Source organism: Moschus berezovskii, chromosome 8 (genome assembly GCF_049115385.1).
Source record: "Moschus berezovskii isolate FMDL1 chromosome 8, NW_MosBer_1.0, whole genome shotgun sequence".
NCBI classification, from domain to species: Eukaryota; Metazoa; Chordata; class Mammalia; order Artiodactyla; family Moschidae; genus Moschus; species Moschus berezovskii.
This window is the reverse complement of record NC_142467.1, coordinates 57,768,735-57,791,627: the sequence shown is the minus strand read 5'-3', so window position 1 is coordinate 57,791,627 and position 22,893 is coordinate 57,768,735. Positions and strand designations below refer to the sequence as shown.

At 41.1% G+C, this 22,893-nt stretch overlaps 1 protein-coding gene and 1 pseudogene across 4 annotated transcripts in view; one reads left to right on the top strand and one right to left on the bottom strand.

Annotated features, from left to right (window-relative positions):
- Window positions 1-22,893, top strand: part of ARHGAP26 (Rho GTPase activating protein 26) — a 563,256-nt gene that overhangs the window by 399,416 nt on the left and 140,947 nt on the right. The gene's annotated exons all lie outside the window — the stretch shown is intronic.
- LOC129559693 (small nucleolar RNA U3) lies at window positions 13,688-13,784 on the bottom strand (annotated as a pseudogene).

Sequence of the window (22,893 nt, the reverse complement as noted above, 5' to 3'; positions counted from 1 at the left end):
CTTGTGATCACATTGCATCTCTGCTGCCTGGCTCATAGTGAACATGCATGAGTATTTGTTGGGTAGAAGCGTGAAGCACCTGTTACCCATCTCAACCTTCTCCTTCCCCGCCCTGTGTTAGGAAAGGGCCCTCCCCAGCTTCTGCAAGCCAGAGGCTCCCTTTTTCTTTAGCCTCAGCTCCCATGCTGCTGCCTGTAAGAATCGTTTCTGCCTCAGGTGCCCTCATGATGTCCTGAACTCCCAGAGCCTCTGCTTATTCCTCTTTTAATGTGTATCGTATTCACCCTGGGGGACAGTTTACAGGGTATGCAGCTTCCCGCTCCTGTTGGGTCACAAGCTGTCAGGGGACAGGAAGTCTGTCTTCCTTTATCTTTGTGTCTTACCTAGAAGTTGCAAACCAGGGCCTCCAGCCAACACAGCCCACACGTGTGCTCCATTTGGTATTGGTGTCCCACAAATGGCTGTTTTTAAAATTTGGACAGGTTTCCAGCGATTTTAACAGGGGTCGTTTTACTTGGAAAATTTCAGATCTTCTTGCGAGCAATTGGCTGGAACTGAGTGAGAGCTACACCCTATCCCCTTGGGCATGCCTTCTTCAGTTTGCCTAGTTCAAAGACTAAATGCAAAAGGAGAAGCTGGTGGCTGAGGATGAGATGGTTAAAAAGCATCCCCGACCCAACGGACATGAATTTGAATACACTGGGAGATAGTGGAGGACAGAGGAGCCTGGCGTGCTACAGCTCCAGCTGTGTCCACCTCTTTGATTGCAAAGGGTTGCAACTTTGCAATCAAAGAGTTGGACAGAACCTAGCAACCGAACAACAACAACAACAATAGTCCCTGTTGTGCCTAGGCCTGTTTCTTTCCTGCCCCTACCTACCTGACCCTGGGTAGACACTTGGATGTTCAGCCCTTGGCCTGACTGTCTGCTCATCCCCAAAGAGGACCTTGATGTTTGGTGATCCCATAATGAACAAGCAGAAATGGGCTGGGAAAATTATTTCCTTGACCAGCTCCCTTTTAATCCTGAAAGATTCATTGTTTTTGATAGATTGGAGGTCCCTGGAAGAAGTAGGAGATACTGCTTCCAGGCCTGTTTATGTGTTTGGGGCAGGAAAGAGAGTGCATTTTTTTTAAGACTAAGAATGGAATTCTCAAAGGACTTTCTCTAGCTATTTTTGGTGGAGCCAAAGGAAAATCTATTTAAAGGGCCACTACAAAGAGGACAAGCACATATTTTGAAGCAAATAGGCGTTAGCACTTTAAATTAATGGAAATGCAGGTGACATCAGAACTCAAGCCTTTCTCAGCCTACTTGCCAGACCTTCACTTACTTTCAACCCAGGAATTTCTCTCTTTTGTGACCTTCCAGCCTTCAGGGTTAGGGAAGGAAAGATATAAGTTCAAATTTTTTGCTTTAAAAAAATATCAACAAAATTTCTGAATTCAAGGAACTGAATCTTTCACATCATAAGAAATACCCATTCTGAAAGGGGAAATGCTTGGCTTCAAGCTGTTAATGCTCAGTAGTCTTAGAGCTTCTTTGATTTAGGTCTCTTGTTTGTTTTGATTTGTTCCACTTCTGTTTGGGTTAATTTTTTCAGAGACTTTCCTGGTTTTTGATACACCTCTGATGCTTCCTCTTCTGAACCCCTGGAGTCACCTATGGAGTTCCTTTTCAAATTCAGGGAGGAGCAAAGGAGAGGATGCGGTCTTCCTCTCAGTGGTTGCCCCCTATTATTTCAGGATCTTACAGAAGTGAGAGTATCATCAAGCGTGAACACAACTTTGTTTCTTTTTTGTCAGCCCTTACCAGAGCCAGATTTCTTCCCATCCTTCCTTCTTCTTCCTTCCTTTTCTAATTTTGAGTCCCCTCTCTCTTTCTCTTGATGAGTCTAGCTAAAGGTTTGTCTTTTCTGTTTACCTTTTTAAAAGCCAGCTCCTAGTTTCATCGATCTTTTTTCAGTCTCTCTTTCATTTATCTCCACTCTTCTGATTCAGACTTCTGTGTTGGCCCCAGGGGTGGTTTTGTTAAAGGTCTGTCTTTGGCTCAGCGTCAGTGACTGATGCACTCGCACTGATTTGTGCGCTGAAGCCCTCTCACCGCAAATGCTTTGCATTGCACAGTGAACATTATCTGTGATACTTATTTTCTTACACTGACTGGTTTTTCAACGAACTCATGACTGTTGTGGCTCAAACAGGGCAGCTGCAGTGAGGCAACTGGCAGACTTTGGGGTAAATGTAGTTCGTTGATAGGTGCTTGAGCACAGTGGTGAAGAGAGAACATTCTGGAGCCAGACTACCTAGTTTTACTGATCTCTTCTGAAACCTTGTGTGAATTACTTCACTGATCTATGCCCAGGTTTTCTCATCTGAATAAGGATACATAATAATTGTATCAGAAACACTTAAATTAGCATATCAGATTCTTCTGGCTTCTCCTGTGCATATTTCAGCCAGCACTGTGGGGACTGGTTGTATAGCCTTCAGCTCATTTCATGCAGGTGCAGCTTGATAGATGATAGCCTCATGCCCATATGGTGTGCCCCTGCCTCTTACCTGCTAGCCCAGGGAGATATGACACAAGCTGCCATCCACATGCATATGTCCTGGAAGCAAAGGAGTATTAAAAAAAAAAAAATCCTCCAAGGGGAAACCTTTGACTAACAGAAGGTTAGAGCTGGGTGTCCGTAACAGCAGTCATTAGGTAGCTTCTTGGGAGATGTTCCCAAGAGATGAGCAGCTATTGGTGCTTGAACCAAGAAGGAGTTAACTTCTCTGCCTTGTTCCTCCCGGGAAGCCCCCTAGTAGCATAGAATCATCTCCGCCTTCACCTCAGGCTCTTTTTTCTGGGAAAACTAAAGACAATAAGAGCATGTATCCTCTTAGAGTCTTTGTAAGAACTTAGTTAACTTATCCACCTAAACCTCTTAAAAGAGCATCTGGCAAGTAGTATATCCATCGTGCATGTAGACTTTTACAGTTTGTGAGAAATCAGGGGATGGAGGAAGAAGGGTCATGGAGCTGTACCTTAAGGTGAGGGAAGATGGTGAAATTATTCTAATGATTAAATCCAAGCAAGGCATTCTAATTGATGGGATGGGGCTTTCTCCACAGTTCTGTTCTTGGCAAGCAAAATCCTTAGGGCTGAACGCTGAGAAGCAGCACATAGGACTCTGATCCACTGGGAGATTTGCATGTGTATATGTGTTTACTTTTACTTGGCTTTTGTTTTCTCCGCAGTTTGTGTATGTTTGGCCCAAAAGACTGAGCATCTCTCTCACTCTTCCTAGCAAAGGGTGAGCCAGCGAGGGGTCAGCCAGGAGAAAGCTGTTGATATCTGCTTTCAGGTCACACTTTACACCAAGCCTTACAGTGTCCTATGAGTGTTTGGAGCTTTCTGTGATACAGATGTCCTGTGGAGCGGCGCACCTATTTGAAAGAACAAGCTGTGTGGTGCTGATTTCCACAGGAGGTTATAGACTCCTCACCCTCAGTCTCTTGCTTCTTGGTGTCGCAAGGCTGATTTCATCTCAGAAGCAGCTGTCTTTGCTGCAGTTTAATAACTCTTAATTTCCTGGAGGGGGAACAACACATTATATCATGAGGACTCATCTTAGTCTGCACGGTCTGGAAATTCCCAGTCTTCTTTGTGATCTTCGAAATGTTTCTCTTTGTGGGAGAGTCTGACTTATCTTCTTTCTTGGTGTGACTGCCTCTCAGATGCCATTCCCAGATTAAAGTCTCATCCAGTGTGAGAATGGTTCTCTCTGCCTCCGATTTCCCCTCTATGCAGTCTTCACGTGGTTTTCCCTCCCTGAGTCACTGAAATCTGTAATGAAGTATTCATCTGAGCTCGAAGGACAGTTGTATGTGTGTTTGTCTTCATTCTGTCTTGGTAGACACTTTGACGGTTTGACTCAAAAGAGGGTTTGAAGAAATGTTAAGGCGATTTGAATTTTGGTATCAATCCTTCCTGCTTTCTCCCTTGTATTGAAATGCTGTTTTTTTAAGCAATTTAGCATGCTGATTTAGTGTTACCAGTTAGGTATTGTAATTATAAATCAATATGTCTTGGTTCTTTCAGTAAGTGGTAGAGGAACCCGTCATATTTGGCTGGATGGTCCTTTGCAAGCGACTCTTATGCATCTGGAGATGCATAGTCTGATAGAATCAGTTTCATTAAAGTCAATTTCATTAAAGTGAGAAAATGGGGTAACCTTAAGGCCTCAAGAAAGAACTGGTGTATTAGATCTTCGGTTGTAAACAACAGAAGTCAACTGTGGCTAGTTTTTAAAAAGAAGGGAATTTACTGGCAGTCTTCTGGGAGTAACTGAAAGCAGAGTTGAGCTGTCAGATGTTGGAACGCAACCTCAAGGGCAGTTACGTGCCTTGCATCCTACTCCATGTCCCTGTGCCCTTTTACTCTTCGCTTGGTGATTCTCTCAGATAATGCTTCCTGTTTCATTGACAGAGTAGGTTCGACAGGAGAGTGTCTACCATCCGTGACACCTGTGCCCATGTTCCTACTGTCCCTCCAGTGTGTGCTAGAGGAACACTTGGTGCTCCTCCCTACAGGTAGTTCCATCACCGGGGCGGAAGAACTGATCCGCAATTGCATCCAGAAGCGTTTGGCTCCGATAGTTTTCCCCTCTGTCTCCTTGGCTGCTCCTTTCAGTCTCGTTTTCTGTTCCGCAGGATTCATTCTGTCCTTTATTCCTTAAGAACTGCTCTGCCCACTCCCCCTCCTCTCTCTCTGCAGTGAGGTCTTGCTCTGGAATTGCAGCCTCCAGCTCCAGCACTCCCTACCCATGAACACTGCTGATTTTTTTCCCATAGCATGTATCACCGTCTAATATGCTATGTATTTGACTTATTTATTGTTTTCTTCTCACTGAAGTGTAAACAGTTTTAGGTTGAAAATTTGTCTGTCACCATACTGCCTGCAACAAAGCTTTGCGTATTTGTCAGATAATGAATGAATTAAAGGGTAGAAAATGTCCAGGGAACTCATGCTGGCCCTGGAGCACTACTTTTTGAATGTCTCACCTCTGACCATCTTTTCTTCTTAGGGTTCCACTACAGGTTAATGTTTCTAATAAAGAGAGTGCAGTGACCTCCCTTGTGTAATGCACTCAAGTTCTGCGGTGAGGCAGTAGCCAGGTACTCAGCTAACATTCTTGGTAGAACCACATGTCATGGGAGAGGGCAGTCTAAGGAAAAATTGGAGGCTATCATTCAAAGGTTGCCAGGCAAGTGAAAATAATAGATAGTCATAAGAGTTGTGTTTGCTGAAACACAATTCTTATAAATGCCTGGATAACTCTATTATGCATTGTTTTGTAGTTGGTGGAACCATCATAATGATAAATAGAAAAAAACAAACATTGCTTTCAACTGTTTCTCTAATACCTGGTTGCACGGCTCAGTTCCCCAGAATGCTTGATTCTGTTTTTCATGAGCTGGCTCTTGACAGGAGCCTGTGGTCTCCCTTCAGAGCATGTCTTCATACATACCCTGGGCCCAGAATCACCTTCAGGGGTGGTTGAAGGAGTGAAGGTGTGAGCTTGGTTAACCGAGTCTCAGAACTAGACACACTTGAACACATTTCCTTAGGTCACCAAGCAAATGGGGGTTTCCCATTTCAAACCTGCCTCTTAGTCTAGCAGGCTAGTCACATTTTCTTTTTCTCACTATTGAAAGATAACCTTAACATTTTGCTGCTTTAAGAGCCACCCTTTCCTTCTCACTTGAATTACCACCTAAACTGCTTTGCATGCCACATGGACAAGTTTTTCTCCCAGCATTGTTGCGTGTCTCACACAGTCCATCTCCCTGGCCATACCCAACGGCTAAAGAGGAAGAGAACACGGGCAAAACCATAGGTTTTCCTCTCCATATCTTGTCATTAATGTGTCCTGACTCTGAAAAAATTTTACTGAAGTATAATTGACTTAAAAATACCATATTGGTTCCATGTGTATAACATAGTGGTTTACTGTTTTTATATTTTACTAAATGATCACCACACTAAGTCAACTTACCATCTGTCACCAAAAGTTACTGTAATGTTCTTGACTATATTACCTATACTGTACATTATATTCTCGTGGTTTTAAGTCGGACACGACTGAGCGACTGAACTGAACTGAATCCCCTTCACCTGTTTTACCCGACCCCCACTCCTCCCCTCTGGTGACCACTGGTTTGTTCTGTTTTTATGCATGTCTCTATTTTGTTGTTTGTTCGTTTGTTTTGTTTTTCAGGTTCTGAATGTAAGTGAAATCAAAACTATTTGTCTTTCTCTGTCTGACTTACTTCACTTAGCATAATACCCTCTAGGTCAATCCATGTTGTCACAAATGGAAAAATTTCATTATTTTTTATGGTTGAGTAAAATTGCAGCGCTCGTGTATCACACCTTCTTTATCCATTCATGCACCACTGGACACTTAGGATACTTCCATATCTTGTCTATTGTAAATAATGCTGCAGTGAACATTGATGTGCATATATCTTTTCAAATTACTGTTTTTGTTGTCATCAGATAAATACCCAGAAATAGAATTTGCTGGATCACATGGTAGTTCTGTCTTTTTTGAGAAACCATCATACCTTTTTCTATAGTGGTTGTACCAATTTACATTCCCTCCAACAGTACACAAAGGTTCCCTTTTCTCTCCATCCTCACCAACACTTATGTTTTGTCTTTTTGGTAATAGCCATTCTCATATATGTGAGGTGATATATATCACTGTGGTTTTGATTTGCATTTCTGTGATGATTAGTGATATTGACTATCTTTCCATGTGCCTGTTGGATATCTATATATCTTCTTTGGCAAAATGTCTGTTGAGGTTTTTTGCCCATATTTTAATCAGAATTTTTGGTTTTTGATAACGAGTTGTATGAATTCTCTGTAATTTTGATATTAATCTTTTATCAGACATACCATTTGCAAATATCTTTTGCTGTTTAGTAGGTTGCCTGTTCAATTTGTTAATAGTTTTCTTTGTTATTAAAAAGCTTTTTATTTTGATGTAGTCCCATTTGTTTGTTTTTGTTCAGTTCAGATCAGTTCAGTCACTCAGTCATGTCTGACTCTCCGCGACCCCATGAATCACAGCACGCCAGGCCTCCCTGTCCATCACCAACTCCCGGCGTTCACTCAAACTCATGTCCATAGAGTCGGTGATGCCATCCAGCCATCTCATTCTCTGTCGTCCCCTTCTCCTCCCACTCCCAACCTTTCCCAGCATCAGAGTCTTTTCCAGTGAGTCAACTCGTCACATGAGCCCTTGCCTAAAGAGATGGATCCAAAAAAATATTGCTAAGACTGATGCCAAAGAGCTTTACTGCCATCTGTATGTCTTCTTTGGAGAAATGTCTGTTTAGTTCTTTGGCCCATTTTTTTATTAGGTCATTTATTTTTCTGGAATTGAGCTGCAGGAGCTGCTTGTCTATTTTGGAGATTAATCCTTTATCAGTTGCTTCATTTGCTATTATTTTCTTCCATTCTGAAGGCTATCTTTTCACCTTGCTTATAGTTTCCTTTGCTGTGCAGAAGCTTTTGATTTTAATTATGTCCCATTTGTTTATTTTTGCTTTTATTTCCAATATTCTGGGAGGTGAGTCATGGAGGATCCTGCTGTGATTTATGTCAGAGTGTTTTGCCTACGTTCTCCTCTAGGAGTTTTATAGTTTCTGGTCTTACATTTAGCTCTCTAATCCATTTTGAGTTTATTTTAGTGTATGGTGTTAGGAAGTGTTCTACTTTCATTCTTTTACAAGTGGCTGACCAGTTTTCCCAGCACCACTTGTTAAAGAGACTGTCTTTTCTCTATTTTATATTCTTGCCTCCTTTGTCAAAGATAAGGTGTCCATAGGTGCGTGGATTTATCTCTGGGCTTTCTATTTTGTTCCATTGATCTATATTTCTGTCTTTATGGCAGTACCATACTGTCTTGATGACTGTGGCTTTGTAGTAGAGCCTGAAGTCCGGCAGGTTAATTCCCCCAGTTCCATTTTTCTTCCTCAAGATTGCTTTCTAGGAGTTTTATGGTTTCAGATCTTACATTTAAGTCTTTAATCCATTTTGAATGTTTTTGTTTGTTGTTTTATTTCTGTATATGGTCTGTGAAAGTGGTCTAGTTTTATTCTTTTGCATGTAGCTGTCCAGTTTTCCTAGCATCATTCATTGAAGAGACTGTCTTTCCCCCACTGTGTATTCTTGCCACTTTTGTTGTAGACTAATTGACCACATAAACGTGGGTTTATTTCTGGGCTCTCTATTCTGTTCCATTGAGCTATGCGTCTACTTTTGTTCTGGTAACATACTGTTTTGATTACTGTAGCTTTGTAATTTAGTTTGAAACCAGGGAGTGTGATATATCCAGCTTTCTTTTTCAAGATTGTTTTGGCCAACTGGGATCTTTTGTGAATCCATACAGATTTTTAAGATTATATGTTCTAGTTCAGTGGAAAATGCCTTGAATATTTTGGTAGAGATTGCCATGAATAGGTAAGCTTTTTGGCTAGTATGGACACTTCACCAATTTTAATTCTTCTAATCTCTGAGCATGGACCATCTTTCCACTTACTTGTGTCATCTTTAATTTCTCTCATCAATGTCATACAGTACAGATCTTTCATCTTCTTGGTTGAATTTATTCTTCAGTATTTTTTTCTTTTGATATAAGTGGAGTTTTTTCTTAATTTCTGATACATCATTATTAGCATATAGAAACACTATAAACTCTGTATACTTCTATTGTATCATGCAACCATACTGAATTCACTTATTAATTCTAAAGTTTTCTTGGTGGAGTCTTTAGGATTTTTATATAGTATCATGTCATCTGCAATATTACATTGAATAAAAGTGGGGAGAGTGGGCATCCTTGTCTTATTCCTGATATTAGGGGGAAAGCTTTCAGCTTTTCACTATTAAGTATGATCTTAGCTGTGGGTTTGTCATATGTGACCTCTATTATGTTGAGTACATTCCCTCTATACCCTCTATACCCTATTATGTTGAGCATATTCCCTCTATACTTTGTTGAGAGTTTTTTAAATCATAAATGCATGTTGGATTTTGTCAAATAGTTTCTCTGCATCTACTGGGATGATCATATGATTTTAATCCTTCATTTTTGTTCATGTCATATATCATGTTGATTGAGTTCTGGATGTTAAATCATCCTTGCATGCTTGGGATAAATCCAGCTTGATCATGGTGTATGATCCTTTTTTAATGTATTGTTGAATTCAATTTGCTAGTTTTTACTTGAGAATTCTTGCGTCTATATGTGTCAGGGATATTGGCTTGTAATTCTTTTTTATAGTCAGGTTTTAGTAACAGGGGAATGCTGGCCTTGTAGAATGAGTTCAGAAGCATTCTTTCCTCTCAGTTGTTTGGAATAGTTTGAGAAGAATAGATGCCAACTCTTTTAAATGTTTGGTAGAGTTTACCTGTAAAGCTGTTTGGTTCTGGACTTTGGTTTTGTGGGTGTTTTTTGATTACTGGTTACTAGTGATTGGTCTTTTCGTTTTTCTATTTCTTCCTGATTCAGTCTTGAGAGATAGAACGTTTCTAGGAATTTATCCATTTCTTCTAGGTTGTCTGATTTGTTGGCACATAGTTGTTTGCAGTAATCTTATTCTTCTTTGGTATCAGTTTTAACTTCTCTTTGATTTCTGATTTTATTTATTTGGTCCTCCCCAATGAGTCTGGCTAACAGTTTATTATTTTTAAAAAATCTTTTCAAAACCCATCTCCTTTATTGATCTTTTCTATTGCTTGACTATTAACAGCTTTTATGATGAAGCTGACTTGGACAGAGCCTGACTGAGATAAACAGGACAGCCCAGTTGGCCTCATTCATGCCAGCATGTATTAATTGATTGAGCACCTGTGTTAACATGGCACTAACTTATCCAAGATGCTGATGATTTATTTCTATTAGGAGGTGGTAGGAGAGAGTGTTGGCACAATAGGTAAAAGTCATTTTATTCATGATCTTGAGCAAGTGTGCCAGACCTCAGGTATACAAGGCCTCCATCTACAAAATAAAGAGGATTATTTTTGCATTAAAAAAAGCACATACATGCATACACACGATGTAGCTAAGGAAAACAGGATAGCCAGCAGTATCTTAGCTGTTGTTATCTCTAGGCACTTGTGTTTTCTTCTCTTGCCTTATTTTTATAAAATGACCATGTATGCTATTTACAAAGTTATAATTACTTTTAATGAATGGAGCAGACTCTGATTCTGAGCCTCTTTTAATTTTGAAGACATCTATGATTTTATGCGCAAGACTTGGTAAAACAGGACAGGACAGTCAATCTTCGGGTATTCTGAGGCAAATTCCCTTTTCTCAGCTTTTGCCTCCCATCTTTTGACCACTTATCTCGCTCATTTGGATTCCTACCTGAGAAAGGAGAATATACATTAGAATATACCTCAGCAATGCTTGAGATTAGAGTAAAACTCTAACCCAAGAAGCTTTGGTCTTTTCCCCTAACTAGTATTACTAATGACTTTTAACTATATCAGTTTTTTTTCCCTGACTTCCTTAGGCATTAGTTCATTGTATATGAGCTTTATTGTTATGATAGAACTTGTTTAAAATTTTTTTTAAAAAGAACAGCAACAAAAAATTACATTGTTTTTATTTTTGGATTGTGCCTTTTTGTCTCATTTTTAGGTACTGTGAAGGTCCACTGGATTTTTATTCAACATAGACCCCTTTCTTCTCTTCTTAGATTCGGTCTACTTCAGTTTGTCTGGTATCTTGAGCTTCTTCCTCCTGCCTGTCTGCCCAGATCTGCTACAGCTGGAGTGGGAAACCCTGCTGCTAATTTTTATACAGCCCACAAGCTCAGAATGCTTGTGTACAGTTGTCAATAGTTGCAAATAATCAAAAGAAGACCAATAGTTCATGACACATGAAAATTATATGAAATTCAAATTTCAATGTTCACGAAGATTTCTTGTGACAGAGGCACTTTTCTTAATTTGTGTATTATCTATGGCAGCCCTCCAAGTTACACTGACTGGTTGAGAAGTTGCAAGAAAAATTGTATGGCCCTCAAAGCCTGAAATATTTACTATCTGGCCCTTTAGAGACAAGTCTGCCAACTCTGTGCTGGAAACTCTCTCTTCTTTGGATGTCTTCAAGTTTAAGACTTGTTTGCTTATGCTAACTCATTCAAAGGAATATTTATTGAGTGCTTGCAGCTTGCCAGGTACTGTGCTAGATACAGGTATCAAAGGAGCATGATCCCTTCCCTGTTGGGAGGAATTGATAGTCTGGGTGGGGGGCATGGATGTAACTGTAGGTAAAATACAGCATAGATCTGTGTGCTAATCTCAAGTATGAGTTAAGGGCTATGGGAACCCTGAAGGGGTACCCCAACTCTCCTTGGGAAAGCAGAGAGGATATCATCGTTAGATAGTGGATTACAAAGTCTTGATAGCTTAAAACTATGTTGTTCTACATTGGTGACTTTTAAAAAAATTATTTTATATTGGATCATAGTGGTAAAGAATCTGCCTGCAATGCGGGAGACCTAGGTTTGACCCCTGGTTAGGAAGATCACCTAGAGAAGGGAGTGACTCCCCAATCCAGTATTCTGGCCTGGAGAATTCCATGGACAGAGGCGCCTTTCAGGCTAGAGTCCATGGGGTTGCAAGGAGTCGGACTTGACTGAGCAACCTTCACTTTCATTTTCAGTTGATTAACAATGTTGTATTTAGTTTCAGGTATACAGCACAGTGATTCAGTTATACATATATCTATTCTTTTTCAAATTCTTTAATTAAAACACTGGAATTGTTCCACTGAAGTTAATTATTACCTCGAATACAAGTTTTATAAGTTCAGCAAGTGTGCCTTTAACATTTCAGCTGTACATTGTACAGTTTAATTATTGTTCTATTATAGGATCAACATTTTATAGAGCTTTGTAAATAAACATTGTATAAAGTGACTTTATCATCATCAAGATATAAAATTTTCTTTTAAGAGCCACTGTTAGCTATTCACTTTTGGGCAAAGGGAAGTAGACTTACATTAAAATTGCAAGTTTCATTTACTTTATGTTTCTTTTTAAATGCTTCTCAATACATTTTAAAATGAATTGGGAAGCCATTCCCTTCTCCAGGTGATTTTTAACCAGGGATCAAACCAGGTCTCCCTCATTGCAGGCAGATTCTTTACTGTCTGAGCTATCACTATGCTCCAATATAAAATAAAATTTTTTTAAAAAGTCACCAATGTAGAAGGCTTTTACACCAATGTAAAAAGTTTAACTTTACTGTACTCAGGATATATATATAAATGAGATATAAATTCATTTTTACATATAAATGATTATATACATTCATTTATATATATAAATGATACTAAATTCATTTATATATAAGAATGACATATAAATTTATTAATATATATATAAATGAAAATGAAAAGGAGATTGCTAGGCTCCATTTAAGATTTCCTGATTCAGAATGTTGTGGGCTGGGGTAAGCAGGATATGGAGTTCTATTTTTAATAAGCTCCCAAGTTTTCCATCTACACTAAAGTCTGGGAATATTAGTAAGGATAGTATTGATTAAAGATACATTTATAAACGTTATTCTTAACTTCATTTTTAAAAACTCTTTTATCTTTCCTGTGACCTGCTATCAGCCTTTGACATACATAGAGCTTTTACAGGATCCTTAAGACAATGTGAAGGAATTCTTCTGATTTCCTAAAACATGCCGTCTCTCCTTCTTCTCTTCCTCTTTTTTTTGGAAAACAGAATTAGGGCAAAAATGTGTGTATTTGGAATGCATATTTTGTATGTTTTGCTGTAATTTTTCATGTACTTATATAGACATTATACGTGTTTATGTGATAGCTAACATTTTTATTTGACCTCTCTCTTATTCATGTTAACACTGAAATCCTCTTTGGGGTTCTCCCTAGTTTCATTTGTAGAGTCGGTCACGACTGAGCGACTGAACTGTCTGACTGATGGCCATCCGGTGTGTGTGTCCATAAAGGCTCTCAGCGAGAACTCACATTTTTCAACATGTTTTTCTGCTGAGTTTTATCTCTTTGATATAAATGCTAATTCATTCTCTAAATGCTTTGTAAAAATGGTACATACTATTTCTCTCTTTCCCCTACTAATAGACACTTAGAATTGTGGCTCATTTTTTTTTACCATTGTTAAGCAGTGCTACAGTGAACATCTTTGTAGACACCTTTCTGTATGCATGTGAATTTTGGCATGATGTATACCCAGCACTAGAATTCCAGGCATATATGCAGCTTCACTGTTTTTAGATATCACCAAATCATTTTCCACAGTGATTGAATTTGTTTAGCTGCCTCACAGTTTTCATTTGGAACAGTGGGTCCATATAGATGCAGAATGCTGCAAGAGGCACATCTTGGGTCCCAGGTAGTGCTCTGACTTCTTTGAATGCATTCATTGTGTGGGAGCTGATATGTTACCATTAACCTGAACTGTTAAAGATTTAAGCAGAAGTTAACTAGGCTACAGAGTTGGAGTGGAGGTCTAGAGTATCAGGGAAGAAAAAAAGAGCCAATGAACCAAAGGAGCAAATCTCTTCATAGGATTATAGACCAGCTGATGTTGAATCACCCAGAGATCTGATGTAGCACCACCAGCACCTGCGCTTACCATTGTCCTCACTGGGACCTTTGCAGGTACTGCTTATTCTATAAGCAAACTATAGAAATGATCCCTAAAAGTGTAGCCTTAAGAGTGAAAGTGTTAGACGCTCAGTCGTGTCTGACTCTTTGCAGCCTGCCAGGCAAGCTCCTCTGTCCATGGAATTCTCCAGGCAAGAAGACTGGAGTGGGTTGCCATTCCCTTTTCCAGGGGATCTTCCTGACCAGGGGTTGAACCCCAGTCTCCAGCATTGCAGGCAGATTCTTTACCATCTGAGCCACAAATATAAAGGCTTTTAACCTGTGCCACAACCTCCAAAAAATAACCCTAGCACCCCAGGGGCCCAAGCATCTACAAGTCATAACAGCCTCACTGCAGGTGAGTGGGCCCCAGGGGCTCCTGGCTTAAAATATGGGGAGCCATCTTTTCTGCTTGCGATAGCAATAAGGCCCTGCCAACTTCTTTGTGGAAGTCTTTTTTGAGGATGAGTTCAAAATTTCTAACTGGGGTGAGGAATTTGTAACAGCAAACTGTTCAGACTTTGGGTCTGGTTAGCCATTTGGACCACCCAGAAAGGTGTAAGGCCAGGACCTCTCACAGTTCTTTGGCTTCTCCAGTGAAGGGAGAGGAGCTCTGGCTATTGGCGCTTGGCTCTTGTCTTCTGGGGTACAGATTGAGAGCACCTCTCCTTCCCCAGTGCTAATTGTCAGCAATATCCTTAGACCCCTGAGTACTGAGAGGGGGCTCACCTTTGCTGCCAGCCTCTAAAGGCCAATTAGTGTCTAAATGCCTTGTTTATTCTACCACCATTAAAGTGAACCAACACATACCTACTCTATTTCCTACTTCTTGTGAATGAACAGGAAGTGAAAGGAAGGAAGCAAAGAAGTTGATGAAGAGGGGAAGAAATGTCTTAACAGAAACTTGGCTCCTGTATTATCTGGATAATAATATTATGGTGACTCAATAAAAAAAATTGTTAATCAGCAGGTAAAGTAAGCAAGGACACCAAGATGATGTATATAACAGGTTTGGGAGCAGGATGAGGGAAGAGAGACACCTGAGGTGTACCATTTAAGGAGATGATGACCCTTAACATTGCTGAAGGGAGTGCTGCTTTAAATTTAAGTAAATGCTAAAGATGATTCAGTTTTCTAAGTAAAAATATATATGAATGAGTGTGTGTGTGTGTAAATATATATAAATGAGTGTGTGTGTGTGTAAATATATATGAATGAGTGTGTGTGTGTGTGTGTGTGTAAGGAAAAGGGCCCGAAGCATGCACCAAATGTTTAGTAACAATGGCTAGATTTTCACAGTGGTTATAATGGGAGAGATTTTATTTCTCAACAATGTGACAAAATTATGGATAATCATTACTGCCACTTTCTCCTTTATTATTTTTCAAATAACAAATGTTAAAAGGAAAAACTAAAATATTTTCAAATAAAATTGTTTTTGTTTTTTTATTTTTTGGTGAGAAGAGAGGTTTTATTTGCAGTTTTTTTGTTACCTGCTCTTTGCAGTGCACAGGCTTCTCACTACAGTGCCTTCTCTTGTTGTGGAGCACAGACTCTAGATGTGTGGACTTAAGTCGCTGTGGTGCATGGGCTTAGTTGCTCCACAGCATGTGGAATCTTCCTGGGCCAGGGATCGAACCCGTGTCCCCTACGTTGGCAGGTGGAAATTCTTTATCCACTGGGCTACCAGGAAGTCCTAAAAGTTTTAATCTTAGCCTTTTGAAATAAATTTGGAAGTACCGTGAGATGTTCCTTCTCAGGTTGGGTTCAGGACCTCACCTCCTGAAATCGTGCACCCCACCTGCCTCTCTTGTCTTACCCTAGTCCTGGCCCTGACTGGATTTGAATTCCCCTTTGGGGCTTTTTGTTAGCCTCCAGACCATAGTTCTTCCCTCAGCTACAGGCCATGATAGAGTATAGGCACTGGTTCAGTGTGTCCTTAGTTTGCCCTCTCAGACTACATCTGGAATTATATAGCAGTGAATGGGAATAGGGGGTTTCAGACACAGAATTTCAGCTTAGAGAGACCTTTTCAGGAGTGGGTGTGTTGCGGCTTAGCATGGATAATTGAAAATGGTGCCCCCCTCCCGCCTTCTACTAACATCAGTAATTGAAAGCTGTGTGGCAAAATAGGAACAGGTGGGTTTGATTTGCTTAGGAACTGGAAAAGCCTTATTAGAGACTTCTGTAGCATCAAAATTCTTTGGACTTCTTGAGTACTTTGTCCCTGGCTGGCTGGTGAAACAGGTGGTGGTGGTAGAGCCATTTAAGCAAATTAGTGATAATAGGAAAAGCAAAATTTATACTGCCTTTTTGTTTCAAGGAACCAATCCGCCAGTCATGCACATCATCTCCTCACCATGCCCTGCAAACTTGGACCCCAAAGGCAGTCTCCAGCTGAAGTGGGCAAGAATAACATTGGCCATGGAGAAGGTCCTGGGATTATCAGATTATCTTATCACAGTTTTAACTTTTTCTTTGGTTTCTCATAACCAGTCCTACAAAAGACCTTTCCCTCCTTCAGCTTACGCTCTGTGGGGAGTACTGGGAAGCCTAGCCCCATCTAAGTGCCAAGTCAACCTGACAGGAGTGGAGTTGGTGATGGACAGGGAGGCCTGGCGTGCTGTGATTCATGGGGTCGCAAAGAGTCGGATACGACTGAGCGACTGAACTGAACTGAAATATATAGGAGTAATATATAGTAAATATTTAGGAGTAAATCTGTTTTTATAGACAGGAGGATCTATATAGTTGGATAACAGACAAATTAGCACAAGGGTGAGCCTGTGAAATTTAAAAAAAATTTTTCTTATCCTGACTCACTGTGAAATAAGCACCATCTCCTTTTGGGACGATGATAGCAGAAACCCACCTCTCACCCTCTCTTTTCCTTTCTCTTTCCACCTTACATGCCCATAAGCACCTTTGCTTTGTGCCTTTCACTTTAGCCATTGCTGTTTGCACTTCAGTTCAGTTCAGTTCAGTCACGCAGTCGTGTCTGACTCTTTGCGACCCCATGAATCACAGCACACCAGGCCTCCCTGTCCATCACCAACTCCCGGAGTTCACTCAAACTCATGTCCATCGAGTCGGTGATACCATCCAGCCATCTCATTCTCTATCGTCTCCTTCTCCTCCCGCCCCCAATCCCTCCCAGCATCAGAGTCTTTTCCAGTGAGTCAACTCGTCGCACTTAGCCTGGTAGTAAAACAGATGGGGAGATCACCCAGGAAGCTCAGTTTGCTGCTTCAGGGTTAACTGTGCTGTGCAGCTAACTTGATTATCACATTTAACTGAAAACACCTTCAGGGACTGTCAGAGTATAGCCAGCCTCTAAGCGTGGGCCCCATACATACCCTTTTCACTGTCAGACTGAATTAAATGAATGTGTTCGTAAGTGTACATGCCTACATTTGGCTGTGGAGCAAGTCCTTGCATCACTTGGTGGCTCCTTGAGGTAGAGCTCAGATGCCTGAGAGCCTGTCTTACTTTTGGACTCATGCCTACACTGGAGGAGACCCAGATTTGATTCCCAGGTTGGGCAGATCCCCTGGAGAAGGAAATGGCAACCCACTCCAGTATTCTTGCCTAGAGAATCCCGTGGACAGAGGATCCTTGCAGGCTACAGTCCATGAGGTTGCAAGAGTTAGACACGACTGAAGCAACTTCACCACCACCTTATAGTCTTAGCAAGGTAGTGTTTGTGGGAACTGACCCAGTGGTGCAGCCTATCTCAGGAAAATAAGCTTGTTGGATGCAGGCTCTGCAAGGCCTGGGTGGGGTCTCAAGATAGGGGTGAGATACAGAATTCCCTTGGTGATCAAAACTTGGCCTCACACTGTCTTATCCCCTTTTGAATGACCAAGCCAGCTGTCTCCCAGTTTCAGAATATCTGGATGGGGAAGTTCTAATGTGAAGCCCCAGGATCACAATATAGCTCTGGATATTGGGGCACTTTGAACTACTCCGTCATGAGTTCAGATGACCATTCCACTAAGGGAGTTCCAGTTAGGTGCTTGTGCTCAGCTGCTCAGTTGTGTCTGACTATTTGGGACCCCATGGACTGTAGCCCGCCAGGCTCCTCTGTCTATGGGATTTCCCAGGCAAGAATACTGGAGTAGATTGCCATTTCCTTCTCCAGGGGAGCTTCCCAACCCAGGAATCAAACCCGCATCTTTTGCGTCTCCTGCATTGACAGGCAGATTCTTTACCACTGAGCCATATGGGAAGTCTGCCTGCTAGGTATACCTACTCACTATTATGTCCTGTGAACACAGCAGTGAGTTTTTTTAAAGTATGGTATAAAAATACAGACTAAATGTAATTTTAGACAGTGTTAAGTGCTCTCAGGGAAGGGAATGCTATTAGAATGGTGGGAATGGGCAAGGAACTATTAGATCCAGATGGTCAGAGGAGGTGACATGTAAGTCACTACATGAATGATGTGGGAGAGCAAAGCCATGTGAAGAATTAGAGGGAGATTCTTCCAGGCAGAGGGAATGGTAAGTACAAATGCCCTTAGAAGGGAACTTGCTTGACATGGAAGCATATGTGGTTTATTCGGAGAGTCATGTCTGTGTGTCACAAGCTGACTTTGGACAACTAAGCAAGGAACAGACTAGATATGGCTTGGGGGAGCCATGGGAAGAAGCTTGAACTTCATTCTAATTGTAATAGGAAGTCACTGGATGATTCTGAAGGGTGACATGATCTGTTTTTGTTGTTGTTTTTTTCTCCAGTGTTGCTCTGTTGGTTTCTAGAAAATGAGCTGAATCGGGGTAAGAGTAGAGTCAGGGAAATCAATTGGAAGGCTAGCACAGTAATCCTGAACTGGGATGGTGGTGGTGGAAGTGGTCAAATTTGGGATCTATCAATACTTTAAAGATAGGGCCAACAGGTTTAATTTATGAGCTAGATGTGGCTTGTGAGAAGAATCAAGGATAGCTCCTGGGTTTTGACCTTCTGCAGGGAAGAAGGGGGTCTGGTTTTGTTATATGGGTGTGGTGGGGTGGGCAGGGATCAAGAATGAACATATCCAGGGTTCTGTTTAGCACTCTCAGCATACAGTTGCTTTCTCTTTCGTACATATCAGCATGGGACTGATGAGATGACTCAGGAGATCAATAGAGGGAGAAGAGCGGTCCCACATGACAGCAGTTAGAAGTGGGGAAAGAAAGATCTAGCAACAGAAACTGGAAGGAGAAGCCTGCAATCAGATCAGAAGCTCCTGGATGTGTCCTAGTTAGGACTCACACCTTGCACAATGAACCAAAATGGAACTCAGGAAGATTAAGCCTACCTTTTGGGAAATAGATTACTTGGCTTATTTAAGGTAATGACTGTGTAACTGGTTTACCATTGATGTATTTGGAAATGGCACTTTGTTTAGGAGTGAAGCCCTGGAATCAGACAGACCTGAGTTCAAATTCCAGTTACACCGCTTACAGGTGGGGGGCCTCCTACAGTTATCTACAGTTATCTGGGTCTCTATGTCCTGATTTATGAAAGGGGGGGACAGTAGGACCTACCTCAGAGTCATGTTGTGAAGATTAAGTGAGTCGATGCATGGAAAGTGCATCATAAAAGTTGATGCATGCAGAGTGCATGTCTGGCATGGAGTCAGCACTCAAAAATGACAGTGTTTACCTCATTAACCTATGTTAAGGTCTTTTGCTGTGAATGTTTAATGCTTTGTGGGATACTGTCTTTTCTACTTTGCATTTTTGGGTCTTCAGTTGCTGTTTATAATGGCTTTTTGGTATCTGTTGCTGGCTCTCAGCTTGTGATAATGCTTCAGCACTGACACTTGCCCTGACACTCAAGACAATAATGATGTCACCCTGGAAGGGTTTGGAGAAATTCCTTCAGGGTGACTGAGCTGTGATCTCTCTGGATTGTCACACCAATATGGAGCTGTGTTGACCCTTCCTATCCATGGAGAAAAGTTCTTATCACTCTCTGTGCCTACTCAAAGTAAAGAGGGATCAGAATTCATGCTCAAGAATATAAGAACATTAAAATTGCTTTGCATTTGTTGAAGATCTTTGACTATTCAGCATCTGCTATCATTGCAAAGATATCAAAAAGCAGTTACTGGAATTTTTAGTTTACAGAAGGGAACATTGAAATTCAAAGAGTCACATGTTTTGCTCGAAGCTACATTGCTACCAAGTTTCAAAGTCAGGATTTGTACCCACGATCCTACCTGAGTCCCAAGCCTGTTTAATTTGCTCACTACTTTCTACGTCCACATAAGCGTTAATTACGGATCTGAAACCAAAATGATAGGAATATGGTTTACAGCTCACTTTAAGTCGATCTTTCCTTCTGATGTATTTTGTTTCCTTTTCAATTTCATAACAAGATTATTGCTTTTCGGATCATAAAAGTCTTAAGTGATTTAGTTTTTCCCATGGTGGCTATTTAAATGATCTTTTTCTATTGAACTTCATGAGTTTTGATGAGTTTAAAAAACGGAAGGAAAGGTTGATGTTGCTTTGAGCGGGTGGTATTCATAACTAAATATTTTTTTGCATTCCTCAAGATAAAAGGTCATTACTGTTCCTTACTGTTGAGCGTAAATTTTCCACACCAGTAGGTTATACTTATGAAGAATCTCAGTAGGGTATATTCATCAGTTGAGAGCAGTCCTTAATGCACCTTGAGTTTTTTTCTTTTTTTGTCCCCTAGACCCAGGTTGCATTGTTTCCTAGATGTGGTCTTGTTTAAATTATTAGTAATCTAAGCTATTGGCAGTAGCCACCTTCCTGAGGAAGCTGGTCTACTGTTTAGAAATATATCTGAAGTTCTCACTTCATTTTCTCCCCAAGTGTATACTCTAATAGCTGATCCAATTCTACTGTAACCAAATTTACCTTTGTCTCTCATTTTTCCCCTTCTTTCCACTCAAATGTTTTTGGTGGAGTGGGATATCAAGTCTCATTTGCCTGAATATCCCCAGCATCTAGACTGTTGGCCACATTGTAGGTGCTCAGTAAAAATTTTTTGAATTGAGAGGAATCTCACTTTTTATGTCCTTTTAACTTCTTTGTGTCTTAAATTCAGTATGTCTTTATCCTGTCTTGTATCTTGGAGCTCATCTCTCTCATATGAAGTATTTGAGATGTTTCATTTGCAGAGGGCCAATTTTAAATCATTACACATAAAAATTATAGCATGATTTTTAGAGCAGATAATACTCTCCAAGATAAGACACTAGTACTGTCCATGTTTACTTTATTGAAGATACCTTGGCAGGATCCATCCATCCATCCATGTTGTTGACCTTAATGTAATGCTACCAGCCCAGTCCATCCAAATGTGTCCATGCTATAATTGAGGGGGAAGTTAACAGTCTGAGAAAGATTTTACTTTTAATGACCTGACTGTAGGTGATTGGTTAATTTCCAAGGAGATTTGGGATCACAACCACAGTCACAGTATATTCCCTGTTGCTTAATCCCATGTTAAAAAAAAATTAAGATTTCTTTATTGTATGCTACTAAAATAGAAAAAGAAAAGAAAATGAGCAGATTTGACTGTCTGTGTCCTGCCGTGGGCTCTGGATTCTCAGCTTGCTGTGATGATTGATTTGTGATGGCTCATGCAAGTGAATTTGGAATGCACGGAAAAACTGCTCACTCCTTTTTGCTCCCTTGAGTGGAATGCGTGGAGTGCTGATGGGAAGTCTGGCAGGAGAGCAGGGGAAGGAATACGACCCGAGTTTCCACAGATTTGGAGGGAGACATGTTTGTAACCAAAAGGGAATCCTACCCTTTTCACTGCCCTACTTAAAGCCAGTCTGCACTCCCCAGAGTGGCATAAGAAGACAAGCTTCCTCTGGAAACTGCTTCCCCTCTAGCCTCATTCTGACCACTCCATTGCAAAGACCTGATGCTCTGGGAGCCATCAGCCGCTTGTGGTGCCCACAGACTCGTGCAGCTCTCTACCTTTGCTTATGTCCTCATCTGCACCAGATGCTTTCTGCACAGGTAAAGCTTGCTGTCCCCCAGCCCAACCCTGTGCATCGTGCATGCTGTAGTCACAGCCTCTGAAACACTTAATTCATCAGTTTTTCTTCCTCTCTGTTATAGGACAAGCTGCTTGATGACAGGCCCAGTGTCTGCCTCATCATTGGTCCCACTCTGCCCGGCCTGCTGTAGGTGCTTCACAGAGCAGCCTCTGGTGGGAGAAAGTGAGGGAGGCCTTCACCAGCTAGTCCCATATACACACATGATGACAAGCTGCAGCAGAGTTCACTCCCTTCCTTAGTGATGAGGAATTGGGTCACGTTAGGGTTGAGCCACGGAGAAGACAATGGCAAGCCCCTCCAGTACTCTTGCCTAGAAAATCCCATGGATGGAGGAGCCTGGTAGGCTGCAGTCTGTGGGGTCGCTAAGGGTCGGACACAACTGAGCGACTTCACTTTCACTTTTCACTTTCACACATTGGAGAAGGAAATGGCAACCCACTCCAGTGTTCTTGCCTGGAGAATCCCAGGGATGGGGGAGCCTGGTGGACTTCCGTCTATGGGAGTTGGACACGACTGAAGTGACTTAGCAGCAGCAGCAGGGTTGAGCTAAGAGCCAAAGAGTTACTAGAAGTAGTTGGATAAAGATAAAGGACATGAAGGAAGAGGCTCCCAGATAATAGCATGTGAGCAGTGTAGTTGGGGTACCAAGAGGAAGAGGCCAAGGTAGAGATTAGCTTAGGAAGAGCAGGCAGGGGTGATAAAATAATTGTGTGTAATGAATAATTTTTAAGTGAACTCTTTAGGTTGAGCTTCATAATTAGACAGGCAGCACTGAAAGCCAGATCCTGTTCAGGTGGTCCTAGACTTTGAGTTTGGGGTTGACAGATGCAAAGTGCTCCAAAGCATTTGTTCAGCTAGACCAAGTGTTCATCCCTTCCATTTGGAGTTGAGAGAGTGCCAAAAGTTAGCTGAGGAGCCCCAGCCCTGATGTAGCTGGTAAGGACAAGGTAGGAAGCAGACCTCTTAGCCAAAAGAATGCCCTAAAATTCAGGTTCGATGGAAACTATCTTGGTTGTTGAGATTCTCTCATATTTTTTAAAATCATATTATAACATTTTTAATGTTTAAATAGTTTTGGCTGCACTGATCCCTTTTGCACAAGGAAACTTTCAACCTCTTAGAGCTGATAGATGGTTCATCAAGGAT